At 41.9% G+C, this 15,530-nt stretch overlaps 1 pseudogene; it reads left to right on the forward strand.

The window, feature by feature from the left end:
* Positions 1-4,060: 4,060 nt before the first annotated feature.
* On the forward strand, positions 4,061-13,328 carry LOC131370801 (uncharacterized; annotated as a pseudogene).
* The last annotated feature ends 2,202 nt before the right edge of the window (positions 13,329-15,530 follow it).

The raw sequence follows: 15,530 nt of genomic DNA on the forward strand, positions 1-15,530 counted from the left end.
ATTCTTCTCCTGAATCCTCCTTATGATGGCTGCAGACGCTGGGGTTCTTGGAACATGTTGTCTTCTCTGGATTTGAGGTCTCACCAGTGCCTTTCCCAGTTCCTCAAAAAAGAGGCATCTCCTCTGGAGCTTCCATCTGTTACACTCTGGGTTCAGCGCCATCCAGTTGACAAAGCTGTTGTACGCTGAGATGTCCAATATGTCAAAGAATATCACCACCGGCCAGCATAGGGTCCTCCTTTTGCAGCTGTAGGCAGTCACCAGCTTGTCCAGGTTGTCCACCCCCCATTTTGTGGCATTATAATCCATGATGATCTCTGGTTTTTGATGCTCCGGGCCACAGATTCTCCCATCCCTGTGCAGCGTACTTATGAGTACCACATTCTTGCCTTTCGTTGGCACATAGGATACCAGGGATGTGTCAGACGTGTACAGTTGACAGGCCTGTTTTTTGTGGTCAGCAGTTGGTGGTGGGAGTTCAGACTTCATTCCCACCATGGTCAGCTTCCTCTTTAGGAGTTCCTGTTCCAGTTTGTGCGAGGTAAAAAATTGTCGCATGTGATGTTGTGTCCACTGAGTCATGTCCAGGACAACTCTCATTCCTTGACTCTTCTCAGCGGCTTCTCCATCAGGTTTCCCTGTGTAGACTTGTTGAAGTTCCAAGAATATGAGGAAGTGGCATCACAGGCAGCCCAGATCTTTATACTATATTTTGCAGGTTTAGATGGTATATACTGCCTAAAAGGGGCAACGGCCCCAAAATGGCATCAGGTGCTCATCACTGGTGACACACACACACACACACAGAAACAGCAGGCCCAGACAGGAGGAGGACAGTGTAGGTACACAGGACCTACAATTTCCACACTTTTATTAGCCCTGGGTCCCAAACATCCCGTATGTAATATAAATGTGTAGGGGGGGTGTACAGTGTGTGGTCATTGAAAATGTGTTCTGATATGTGTTCTTCACAGAAAATGACCCAAGGCCAATGAGTTTGAGTTTGAAAAAATAATTAATCATATCATTTTTCTTTTGATAAAAAATGAAAACATACAAGGGTTAATAGTCTGAATTTTTTGCCTGATATTGTCAATTTTTTTATTGAAAAAATTCATGAAGTCATTGCTGCTACATATAGATGGTGTGTGCTTTTCTGCAGTGGTTTTACTCCTAGTTAGTTTAGTTCTGATCAAGTGCATGGAAACTGTATTCCCTGATGGCTGTGGCCTCTTTCAGCAGGATAATGTAATGTGCCACAAAGCAAAAATGTTTCAAGAATGGTTTGATGAGTACAACGAGTTTGAGGTGTTGACTTGGCCTCCAAATTTCCCAGATCTCAATCCAATCGAACATCTGTGGGAAGTGCTGGACAAACTTAGGCAACTTAGAGGACTTAAAGGATATGCTGCTAACATCTTGGTGCAAGATACCACAGCATACCTTTGGGGATCTAGTGGAGTCCATGCCTCAACAGGTCAGGGCTGTTTTGGCAGCTAAAGGGGAAACAACACAGTATTAGGCAGGTGATCATAATGTTAATTAAATCTGTCTATATAAAAGTCAAGGGACTGCAAAAAACATGACCCAATATGAATGAAGGAAAATATTGTAAGTGCCCAAGCTTTATTTTCTTTGTCTTTAATGTTTTAAACAGATCTATCTCAAAGAACAATTCGAGTAGCATCAGATGTACATATTTGGAAGAAATTTAGTGCAACAGTTCTTCTTAACACGTTTATAACTTGAGCTGTTTCTCACCCACAGCAGCACCTCTGAATTCAGTCCCCAGCAATAATGAAACCACGTGAATGCAAAAACACCTTTATTCTGTCTTACAGAAAATGCTGAACACTTTATGCCATGATGTTGTTCTCTGCAGTTTTACAGACATTTGTTTACAGATGTTCATAGACGATGCATTGCCTTATTAAAAGATGAAGATGTGAGCATTACATGGTCATTTCTTGCTTGTAGGAACTTTCTCATGTCACAAGCGCTCATGTAAACACATGAAATAAAAGAGTGCCAAATGACAATGTACACCACAGGTAGAAATTAATAAAAATAAACTACATGTACTCTTGGTAGAGTACTATATTAAAGTAGAAACTGTAAATGATTTGTGAATGTAGTAATAGTTTGATCATTTCATCATCATCATCATCATCTGCATGCTCAGAAAGGAATGTGGTAAGTGTCCCCCGGTGTGTCTGTAGTTTCACATTAGCTAACATTCTTTTATTATTTGAAATGCACAGGACAGGGATGTGAAAATCCATTACCTGGAGGATTATTAGCAAGAAATTCAGCACAATCAAATATAATACAGTGATCCCACAACCAGTGGACAGATTCAAAGATTTCACAGTAAGATAAATCAGTCAGGAGTCAATCAACAGTATATTTAGAATCCAAGGGCATCATCATCATCATTATTATTATTATTATTATTAGTATTATTGTTGTTGTTGTTGTTATTATTATTATTATCTGTGCTGTTAATTAAATGCCACTGAATTCAGAGTCAGAGTATGTGTCAATTTATTGATTCTCTCTTTTCAATTCAATTCAGTTCAATTCAATTCTATTTGTATAGCGCTTGTAACAATGAACATTCTCTCAAAGCAGCTTTACAGAACATAGGAAACAAACAAAAAAAAACAGTGTAAAAAGTCCTAGATGTTAGACAAAGTCCCTAGTGAGCAAGCCTGTGGCAACTGTGGCAAGGAAAAACTCCCTTAGATGGTATGAGGAAGAAACTTTGAGAGGAACCAGACTCAAAAATGGAAACCATCCTCATTAGGGTGACACCGGAGAGTGTGATTATAAATTATTCTAAACATACTGGTTCTTTAACCAATATGAAACGTGAATAAAATTAGAAAATATGTAAACTAATTACACCATATTCAATTAAAGCACTGCCATTCCTCCAAAGCTTCTATAATGGAAAGCAGCTGTTAGGGTCACCTTGCAGTAGTGCCATCATAGGTGCCACAATGGTACTATAGTTATGTGTGAATAGAAATTCACAAAATTTAGGAATCTCTGTAGTTCCTTAATGCTTGATGGGGATGGTCATTTAGTCACATCCTTGACCTTGGAGTTGTCCACCTCTGCTCCCTGTCTGCTGATGATATATCCCAGAAAGGCAATGGTTTCTCTGTGAAATTTGCATTTCTCTGGTTTTACGACAAGTTGATGTTAAAGGAGTCATTGCAGCACTGTGCATACATGGTGTATATGAAGTTCATAGGTTGATGAATAGATGAAGATATCATCAATGCATACAATAACAAATGAGTTCAATAGGTCCTGGAAAATCTCATTCATGAATGCTTGGAAGACAGCAGGAGCATTGGTTAATTCATTAGGCATTACTAGGTACTCGTAATTTGTAAGGTGTAAACACTACAAAGGTCCAGCTTTGTGAAGTAGTGAGCACAACTGAGCTGTTCTAATGCTGATGGGACCAGTGGTAGGCGATATGGGTATCAAACCGTGAGAGAGTTGAGGCCCCGATAGTCTATACATGGCCTGAGGCCCCCATCCTTCTTTTCAACAAAGAAGAAGCCAGCTGCTGCAAGGTAGATAGAGGGGTGAATGAAGCCTGCTGCAAGGGCCTCCTCGATGTACTCCCCCATGGCTTTGGTTTCAGGTGCTGAGAGAGGGTAAACCTGACAATGTGTGGGTGCAGTGTTGGGGAGCAGCTCAATAGCACAGTCCCATGGATGGTTTGGATGTAACGTCATGGCTCGTGCTTTGTTGAAAACCTCCCCAAGATCATCGTACTCCTTAAGTATGCAAATAGTAACCATGGGCTTAGGGCTCTCCACCAAAGTGGACAAACAGGGGAAATGGATGGTAGTGTTCATGCAATGTTTCAAACAGTTTGGTTGCCATTGGCATAATTCCTTACTTTTCCATGAAATCACTGGGTCATGGGCTTGTAGCCACAGAAATCCTAAGATGATGGGGTTAGCAAGTGAGGAGATCATGATCAGGACAAGTTTTCCATATGAAGGAGTTCAACTTGTAGGGTAACTGGAAGGGTTTGATGAGTAATGTAACCATCATCGATGGGTCAATTGTTCACCGCAGTGACTCGGAGGGGCATGGTGCATGGAAAGGTAGGGAGTTGAAGACCCTCCATCAGTTTGCGGTGTATTAAGTTGAGTGCGGACCCTGAATCTAACAGTCCTGAGAAGGTATTTGTTTTACTAGCATGTAGCAGCTGTATTGGCACTGACAGGCTGTGTGGGCATGTGATTAAACTCACCTTAGCAGAGAGAATACCAGGTTTCTCAGGGTATGTGGCATAACGTTGACCAGCCTGGCCACAATAGAAGCAGAGCCGGTGTTGTATACGTTGTTGATGTTACTCTGTGGAAAATTTAATTTTGCACAGTTTCTCTGTGTAGGAAGTAAGTGAACATAGCCGGTGCAGGAAAATGTGCCTCAGTAGTGTCACAGTGATTCCTGATCACTCTGATTGTCATGATTCATTTTCTGAGTAACACTAATAATGTTTCCTAATGTAGTTTGCTTGCAGAAATACAGAGCATGAGGACACAGAAATGTAGCTGTAAAAAGTGGAGGATCTGTCACTATTCCATGTTCATATGAAGGGCAGTACAAAGCAAACCCTAAATTCTGGTGCAAAGAGAACTATTGGTCTACCTGCAGCATCAGTCATTGATCATCCAGCACAGAACTTGTTCGCTGTATAACTGAACCCTGCCTCTGAATCTGGAACGTATTGGTGCATGGCAGAAATTCGATAATAAATGACAACAGGATGACTATTTGTAACTGACGATTAGTCGAGGTATGAAACGTAAATGAGGCAGAATTATAATTGTTCCCTTACAACACTCATTTACTGCCTCTTTATTCAGATCCTGATCTGTCAGTGAGGGAGAGCAGAGTGAGAGGTGAGGAAGGAGGCAGCGTCACAGTCCAGTGTCTCTACAGCACTGCGTATCAGAATACACAGAATCAGTGGTGCAGATTCAAAGATGGACAGTGCAACACAGTGGGGACTAAAACATCCCAGAATTCAGCAGTGCAGTTCAGTGATAATGGGAATAGATCCTTCAATGTGCAGCTTAATGGAGTGAAGAAGAGTGATGCTGGCTGGTACTGGTGCAGTGCAGGAGATCTGCAGGTTCCTGTTCACATCAGTGTCACTGATCCACCTCCAGGTATTATCACAAACACTGATCCCAACTTTAACAAATGATGAGACAGAAATCACACTGATTATTTTTCTTTGTTTTGACAACAGTGACTCCAACAGTGACTACAACAGTGACTACAACAGTGACTACAACAGTGACTACAACAGTGACTACAACAGTGACTACAACAGTGACTACAACAGTGACTACAACAGTGACTCCAACAGTGACTCCAACAGTGACTACAACAGTGACTCCAACAGTGACTCCAACAGTGACTACAACAGTGACTACAACAGTGACTACAACAGTGACTGCAACCACTCACCAAGTCAAGAGTTACATGTAAGTAGGAAAGTTCCATTTTATCTAGGCATGGTGTTTTTCTCTGCAGTTTTACATATGTTCAATATTTATTAACTTTTTCATAAAAGAAAGAGTGCTTAATGAGCAAAACAAACAAATTAGGCAATAAAAATGCATATTATTATAAATCTGTCTACATAAAAAACTAAAGGACTGCAATCACCATGACCCAATATACATAAATGAAGGAAAATATTTTAAGTGATCAAGCTTTATTTTCTTTTTTTTAATGTTTTACACAGAAATGTCTCAAAGAACAATTCAGGTAGCATCAGATGTACATATTTGGAAGAAAATTAGTGTAGCATTTACTCTTAACACATTTTTCTAACTCGAGCTGTTTCTCACCCACAGCGACATCTGTGACTTCAGTTCCCAGCAGTGAAACCACATGAGTGCAAAAACATCTTTATTCTCACTTACAGAAAATGCTGAACACTTTAGGCCATGATGTTGTTCTCTGCAGTTTTACAGACATTTCTTTATAGACATTTATAGACAATTTGTTGCCTTATTATTAAAATAAAAAGAGTTATATTATATTATTATATTATTATATTATTATAAGAGTTATATTTAGGTGTAGCACACACACACACACATATATATATATAATGTACATATGTATGTGTGTGTGTATATATATATATATATATATATACACTAGACTGGCTTGTAACAGAATTGGGTGCTCAAAAAAAGAGTATGGCGGTGTTTGATTTGGTTACATTTATATTGTGTCCTACTTTAGAGGAATTTGATAAGCGTTGGAAAGACCATCTGCTATTGATATCCGACTTCTTTAATATTTTGGTTCCGCAGCCCACTAGCAAGAAGGTGGTTAAAGCTGCACTGTATGAAGCACTAGTGGAGCAGCAGATCTTATCTGAATGAGAGGTGCTTCTGGGTGTCACTACTCAGCCACCTCAGGCTTCCGGCGCTGGAGGTGCCGATACGGAGTTTGTGGACGCTGTTGTTGCAGTGTAAATTGTCAGGAAAAGCACAAGAAGCCTGCTGGGCTCTCACTCTTGAACAGAGTCTAGAATATTAAGTTGTTAAGGCTATTGATCTTCGTGCATATGAGCGCATGCATGCCAGCGGTGTTTCCCTCATTCTGGGTAATGATTTAGCTGGTGGCAAAATGTATTCCTTACCTGAATTGGTGTCACATCCTGTGAATAACAGTCCCGATGTTGCTGCCCAGTATCCCTCAGTGTTCCCTGCTTGTGTTAACACATGCCCAGCAGACAATGTTGGGTGATGTAGATTTGACTGAGTCTTTCTTATGTCATGATGAGAATTTGATAGCCAATGTCCCTACACCTTCTGCAGATGTATCACCTAAAGGTAACAGCAGTTTTATTAGTGTATCAGATGTTGAAGTGCCAACATCACATGACCAGCTAGTTGTTGCTCAAAGGGCAGACCCCTCTTTGGCTCACTGTTTTGAATCTGTCGTAGAGAAGTCTGATGAAGTCTTGATGAATTATCCTGTTGCTTATTTTATTGAGAATCAGGTTCTCATGAGGAAATGGTCCCCTCCCAGTCCTACAGATGGTTGGCTGGACATATTCAAGGTGGTAGTTCCCTGTTCCCTTAGAAACAAGGTTTTAAACTTGGCTCATGACCATCCCTGCTCTGGACATGCAGCTGTTCGTAAAACTTATTTAAGTATTGAAGCATTGAAGTATTTTGTTTGGCCAGGCATTAAGGGCGATATAGCACGTTATTGCCGAACCTGTCACACATGTCAGGTAGTAGGCAAACCAAATCAGGTCATCCCACCTGCATCACTACAGACTGTTCTATTCAGACTGAGCCCTTTGAGCGTATAATAGTGGATTGTGTTGGTCCTCTGCCAAAGACCTGTTCTGGCAATTGTTATTTGCTGACTCTCATGTGTTCTGCAACTTGTTTCCCAGGGTCTATTCCAGTGTGTACTCTTAAATCTAAAACCGTCATCAAAGCACTCATATAATTTTGCACTACCTTTGGTATGCCTAAATGTATACAGACAGATCATGGCTCAAACTTCATGTCACCGCTGTTCACGCAGGTAGCTAGAGAGTTGCAAATTAGCCATCAGGCCTCGAGTACCTAGCACCCTGAGTCACAAGGTGCCCTTGAATGTTTCCATCAGATATTTAAAAACATGCTCCGCTCATACTGTATGGAAACTGGGAAGGACTGGGATGAGGGTGTTCCTCTTTTGTTGTTTGCTGTCCGCGATGCTGTGCAGGAGTCTCTTGGATTTAGTCCCTCTGAGCTTGTGTTCGGTCATGCCATATGAGGACCATTAAAGGTCCTGCAGGAACAGTGGTTGTCACCAGCATTAGGCCATCAAGAGAAGTCCATTTTGATGTATGTTCATGCCCTTCCTGAGTATTTAAGGGTAGTGAGGGACACTGCTCAAAGCTTTAAGCTCCTCTTAGGATGACGTAAAGGAGAGGTTTGACCGTAAGGCAGTCCCCCGTTCGTTTAGTGTTGGAGATCAAGTTTTGGCTTTATTGCCAGTGCCAGGTTCTTCTTCAGACTAGATTTTTGGGCCCATATGAAGTTAGAGCGAAACTCAGCCCCACAGATTATGTTATCAGTACACCTGATCGCAAACGTAAAACTCGTATATGCCACATAAATCTGTTAAAGAAGTACCATGCTCGCATCTCTTCACCTGGATCACACTCTGTTTCTCCTGTGGTTCCAGTACTAGCTCTTCATGCAGATGATAATGTCACACCTTCAGAATACTCACCAGAGGCAGATGGTCTGCATCTTGGTAGGAATTGTTTCTTCTGTTCACCTACCTAACCCTGAGGTGTTGCAGCATTTGACCAAGAAATTGGCAGGGTTGCCTACATCTTTCCAGGAGGATATCAAAGCCCTGATTACAAGATTCCCTGGTCTGTTTGCTGATGTCCCATCTTGAACAATGTTAATAGAGCATGAAATTGACTTAGGTGATCAGGCCCCTATTAGGCAGCTCCCATAGAGAACCACCCCAGCTAAGTGAGCAATTATGAAGCAAGAAACAGAGTACTTGCTTAAACATGGGTTAGCTGTATATAGTGTGAGCCCTTCATCTTGTGATGATGTTCATCTTGTATTCTAGTGCCTTATATCGTTTTTGTACTGATTATCGAAAAGTGAATGCTATCACTAAACCTGACTCTTTCCTGCTCCCTAGAATGGAGGATTGTGTAGATTGTGTTGGCACAGCCAGATTTACTAGCAAGCTCAACCTGTTAAAAGGATATTGGCAGGTACCCCTCACTCCACGAGCATCTGAGATTTCTGCCTTTGCTACCTCAGGCAACTTCCTCCAGTATAAGTACAGTCTTTTGGTCTCTAGAATGCCCCCTTCACCTTTCAAAGACTTTACCTTGATGATGTGGTGGTCTACTCTGATACATGGGAACAGCACTTGAAACTCTCTGAGGCTTCTTTGGTATTAAATTTGGAAAAGTGTGAATTTGGTAAGGGGGTGGTTTCTTATCTTGGGAAAATGGTTGGGCAGGGTATGGTGAAACCTTTGGATGCTAAAGTCTGAGCAATTTGTGCATTTCCTGTTCCCAAGACAAGACGGGATCTGCGACATTTTCTAGGTGTGGCTGGGTGTTATCACTGTTTTTGCAAAAACTTCTCTGATGTTGTTACACCCCTTACCAACTTATTACACCAGAGTGTCTTGTTTAAGTGGTCTCCAGCATGCCAGCATGCCTTCGACTCTGTGAAACTCCTGCTAACCAACTCTCCAGTACTTTCTGCACCTGATATGACCAAGCTATTAAAGTTGGAAGTAGATGCCAGTGGTGTCAGTGTTGGTGCTGTGCTCATTCAGGAGGATGACCATGGTGTGGATCACCCTGTGTGCTACTTTTCAAAGAAATTCCTGAAACACCAGCTTCACTACAGCACATTTGAAAAGAAGACCCTTGCATTGTTGATAGCGTTACAGCATTTAAAGTGTACCTTGGTGACAGTCCTGTTCCAGAACATGTGTATACAGAGCACAACCACTTAGTGTTCCTACACCAAATGCTTAACACCAACCAGAGGCTGATGAACTGGTCCGTAATTGTCCAGGGGTTTAATCTGCTTATCACCCACTGTAAAGATACTCTCAATATACTTGCTGATACTCTGTTTCGCTGCTAATGTTTTATTGTTATTTTGGCCTTGGTCCACCCCTGTAGTCTTCTCTGGTTCACTGTGTTGTGTGTGTATATATTTCTACATTTATAATATATCCCCTTTTTCACCGTTGTGTTGTGTGTCGTCACTCCCACCCCTGGGGCATCATACCCATGTCTATTTCATCTCCTATATACACTACTCACAAAAAGTTAAGAATATTTGGCTTTTGGGTGAAATTTATGGAAAATGTAAAAAGTTCACACTACAGTGATATTATATCATGAAAGTAGGGCATTTAAGTAGATTTCCTCATCTCAAACAATTTATTGAACCAAAAGCCAACAACAGTGGTGGGTATACCACAACAAAAAATGTCAATGTCTCAATAATTTGTCATGTACCCTGACCATCAATTACAGCTTGACGACGACGTCTCATGCTGTTCATGAGTCGACTTATTGTCTGCATTGGCATGGCATTCCACTCTTCCTGAAGGGCGGCCCTCAGATCATTGAGGTTCTGGGGTGCAGGGTTACGAGCCTCTACACGGCAACTCAGCTGATCCCATAGGTTTTCTATGGGATTCAGGTCTGGAGAAAGTGCAGGCCACTCCATTTGAGGTACCCCAGCCTCCAGCAGCCGTTCCCTAACGATGCGACCTCAATGAGCTGGAGCATTGTCCTCCATGAAGATGAAATTAGGCCTGTGTTGTTCATGCAGGGGCACAATGACTGGATTAATGATGTTATTCAGGTAGTATTGGCTTGTCACTGTACCATTCACAAGATGTAGGGCAGTTCTGTATTGAGTAGAAACACCTGCCCAGACTGTAACACCACCACAACAGTGGCTGATGCATAGCGTGCTCCTTGATGTCTCCAACATCTTTGGTGGCCATCATTCTACTCAACGTGAATTGACTTTCATCAGAGAACAGCACTGAGGCCCACCGGTCCCTCGTCCAGCGTAAATGCTCCCTGGCCTGACTCCTGTGTCTGGTGATGTGGTCAGGTGCCCTTGCAGGTCGTCTAGCACGCAGACCACGCTGATGTAAACGGTTTTGAATGGTCTGACATGACACTTGGGTGCCTCTCACCTCCCTTAAATGTGCCTGGAGTTGAGTGGCATTCGTCATCCAGTTCTGCAGGGCACTGTTCACAATGAAGCGGTCATCAACGTGGGATGTGGCCAAAGGACGTCCACTTCTATGCCTTTCTGTGGCTCTTCACCACAAAACACTGTTACACCGACTGCTCTATCCTCTGCCTATGCTTTCTCTCACTCACCACGAGAATCAGGCAGGGGTGGTGGCACAGGTCTGCCTTTGTCCCGGAGATGGTGTTTCACACCTCTCTCCTTGTCTCATCTCACCATTTCTTCTTTTGAATTCCATGCAGTTTCAGTTACATCTCCAATCAACCTCTCCATCATTGTCATCTACCGTCCTCCTGGTCCCATTGGAGACTTCATGGAAGAAATGGACACACTCCTCAGCGTCTTCCCTTCTGACAGCACCCTTCTGACGGTCCTTGGAGATTTCAACCTCCCATCCGACAAGCTTCAGTCTTCTGGCCTTCTGACTCTTCTGAATTCGTTCTCCTTGTCATTCAACAGCTGCCCTTCAACACACAAGGGAGGAAATGTCTTGGACTTGGTCTTCACCTGCCCTTCCCCAGCTACAGACATGACTGCTACCCCACTTCACTACCCCACTGGGCTGTCAGATGTGCTTCGCAACAATCGAAGAGATTCTACGAACAGCAGAGAGGAAGTGGAAGAAATCTCAACTGGATGCAAATCTCACCTCTTATCGAATGCTTCTGTCCAGATTCTCTTCGGACGTGACTTCTGCCAAGACTTCCTTTTACAAGGAAAAGGTTGAGGCTTCTGCACAAGATCCCCGAAAGCTCCACAACATCTTCTCTGCACTACTCAACCCTCCAACTCCACCTGCTCCATCCTCCCTGACCGCTGAAGATTTTCCCACTTTTTACACAGAAAAGATTGAGAAGATCTGCCAGACCTTCATGTCCGCCCCTACTTCATCTGCATTACACAGCCAGGACTCAGCTACTCCTTCACTGAAGCATCTCTCAACCATAGCAGCAGAAGAGGTTTTGCAAATCATCCACTCCTCCAATCCCACCACCTGCCCACTGGATCCAATCCCTTCCACTATGCTCCAGATCATCTCACCTGACCTCCTGCCCTTCATCACCCCAGTCATCAATAGATCCATTACATCAGGACAGGTACCAACTGCCTTTAAGCAAGCAAGGGTTATCCCTATACTAAAGAAACCTACTCTGGATCCCTCTGACATTAATAATTACAGACCAGTATCACTCCTCTCCTTTCTTTCAAAAATTCTTGAACGAATTGTTTATAATCAGCTGTCTGACTGTCTCTTGCAGAATAAACTCCATGATCTCAACCAGTCTGGCTTCAAAGCAGCACATTCCACAGAGACTGCCCTTTTGGCAGTCACTGAGAAACTACATACTGCTAGATCAGCCAAGCTGTCATCGGTCCTCATCCTCCTTGACCTTACTGCAGCATTTGACACTGTTAACCACAAGACTCTCTTGTCCACCCTCAGGAGTCTTGGAATTTGTGGAACAGCATGGGAATGGTTTGCTTCCTACCTGGATGGTCACTCCAGGTAACATGGAAGGGATTGACATCTGCCCCATGCAGACTCTCTACTGGTGTCCCACAAGGCTCAGTACTTGGTCCTCTCCTTTTCTCCCTCTACACTCACACTCTTGGCTAGTGATATCCTCACACGGCTTTTCATACCACTGCTATGCTGATGACACCCAACTTATCTTCTCCTTCCCTCCCTCAGATACCACAGCTTCTGCCCAAATCTCAGCGTGTCTGGCAGACATTTCATCCTAGATGACAGCTCATCAGCTGAAACTTAATCCCAACAAAATTGAACTGCTGGTCATCCCAGGTGATTCATCCCCAGACAAGGATCTTGCATTATCTCTGGACAACTCAATGATCACCCCTTCAACCACTGCTTGCAACCTTGGGGTAACCATGGACAATCAACTGTCCTTTTCCTCCGATGTTGCCAATGTGACACGCTCATGTCGGTTTCTTCTGTACAACATCAGAAGGATCCGACCATTTCTATCCACACAGGCTACTCAAGTGCTTGTTCAGTCTCTGGTCATTTCGAGACTGGACTACTGCAACTCTTTACTGGCAGGTCTTCCTCTGAATGCAACTCGTCCACTGCAAATGATCCAAAATGCAGCTGCACGGCTTGTATTCAACCTGCCTAAGTTCTCCCACACCACCCCACTGCTGCGTTCCCTCCACTGGCTTCCGGTAGCTGCACACATCAGATTCAAAACACTGATGCTTGCCTACAAAGCCAAAAATGGACCAGCACCATCTTACCTCAAAGGTCTTATTACTTCTCGCACTGCTTCTCGCTCCCTCCAATCCACTAGCACTGCCCGACTGGTCCCACTATCTCTCAGGGCAAAAGGTAGGTATTCATCTAGCCTCTTCTCTGTTCTGGCACCAAGGTGGTGGAATGAACTTCCCCTAGATGTCCGCACAGCAGAGTCTCTGACTGTCTTCAAACAACGTCTTAAGACCTACCTTTTCCTGAGGCACTTAAACTAGCTCTTACCTTTCACTGTATATGTATTGTTATATGGTTTATTTAAAAAAAAAAAAAAAAAATCCAATTTAAGGCGAATGGTATCCTAAGTGTGTAACCTATTGAACCAGTGTTAATGTTTTCAATGATAGTGACTTAAAGCACTTTTGTACGTCGCTCTGGATAAGAGCATCTGCCAAATGCCAGAAATGTAAATGTAAATGTCTTCCAGTCTCTCTGTATCTCTGTCGCAACCTGCTGATGACACTCAGTGGCCACTTCCCTCTGAGAACATCCTGTTTGAAGCCTCGCAATGGTGAGGTACTGTTGATCAATTGTTAGGTGTGGTCTTGGTCTCATGATGTCAAAATGTGAACAGCATGATGAAGAGGACTGTTTAAATACCAATTCTAATTGAACCAGAAAATGTATTGGTCGATTCATGGATCAAACACCAGTTGTGAATTTTGCAGTTAAGCACCTTGTTAGAGAACAGCAAGTTATGCAAAAAGTACTGAAACACTGAACAGTTGGACATGTGCATTCAAAAATGTAGAGAAGGTCAAATTAAGTTCACCTGTAAAGGTTATAGTGCATTTTAGGTGCATCCTGAAATTTCACCCGAAAGCCAAATATCCTTAACTTTTTATGAGTAGTGTATATATTTGTTACTGGGTCGTAACAAATTCTTCATTCATTTCCTGATGATGATGATTATTGTTGTTGATGTTGTGTGTGTGTGTGTGTGTGTGGTGGTTTAAGGTAAGAAAAAGCCCACTTGTACAGCTGAAGACTTCATTATATACAGCACTTTGGCTACAGGTAAATCAAAGGTAAGACAGCAATCCACTGGTCCAGTTCTACATTTTTCTATTATTGATTTGTTATACTATTCTCACCTATTCTGTGTTTCTGATTAGTTTCTCTATTTATACTCTGGTGATGCAATATCTCCTAAAGAATTTTTAAAGCGTATTGAGCTTTTCTGTGATTTCGCTTCATATAAAATCACAATAAAATATTTCTGTACTTATAATTTAAAATGAATCATTGATTTATCAGATATACATTTATTTACTCTGTTAATTATCCTATAAAGATAAGATGGTTTTAATGTGTATTTACAATACACAAAATTTGTGTGTGTGCGCGTTTTGTGGTTTAGGGTAAGAAAAAGACCACTAGTACAGATGAAGACTTCATTATATACAGCACTGTGGCTACACATCCAATTCTACATTAATTTCTTTATTTTTATTATTATTATTGTTATTATTATTATTATTATTATTATTATTATACTCACTGTTGGTGTTATATAAATTATTAATTTTTGTTGAAGATTTAACATTAAGTATTTTCTTACATACACAGTCATCAGCATGAAAAGTTAATGAGCAGGATGTGACCTACAGCTCTATAAACACTGCTTCTAAAAATAAAACTGTGAGTAAATTATTTTAAATGAAGTCTGTTCCAGTTCAATCCAAGCTACAGATCTAAGTGTATAAATCCATAATGACAAGCAGAAGAGGAATTACCAGCCCCTGACTATCAACGGGTCCCCAGTGGAGAGAGTGGACAGTTTCCGGTACCTAGGTGTTTACATCACACAGGACCTGACATGGTCTTGTCACATCAACACCCTGGTGAAGAAGGCCCGGCAGCGTCTTTATCATCTTAGACGCCTAAAGGACTTTAAACTGCCCTCAAAGGTGCTAGAGACATTCTACACCTGCAGCATTGACAGCATCCTGAAGGGAAGTATCACAGCCTGGTTTGAGAAGGAGCTTCTTCCCGCAGGCCATTCGGGCCCTCAACCAGAACACCTAGAACCTGGACTTTCTAGATTTACCCCACACATGAACATTACATTCTACCTCAGCTCATTGCTGCACACACAATAATTGCACTACTTGCATACTCTGCACTCCTCTGCACACACAATAACCACACTCACTGGACATCTTTGTGTGCATACTGCACCGACACTTTACTGTTACAATTGGTATTTGTACAATAGATATCAATATTCCTGTTAAAATTGGACATTTATATTTTCCCTTATATATTTATCTTATGTATGCACATTGCACATACTGTATTATTTATTGTCATTACATTTATATTTATATTTGTTGTTTTTTTTTATCTACATACATGTATATACTACATACTATATATTATAGATGTTTATACACATATATTATTTATATTTTTTTATA

The sequence above is a fragment of the Hemibagrus wyckioides genome, linkage group LG20 (genome assembly GCF_019097595.1).
Source record: "Hemibagrus wyckioides isolate EC202008001 linkage group LG20, SWU_Hwy_1.0, whole genome shotgun sequence".
Classification (NCBI taxonomy): domain Eukaryota; kingdom Metazoa; phylum Chordata; class Actinopteri; order Siluriformes; family Bagridae; genus Hemibagrus; species Hemibagrus wyckioides.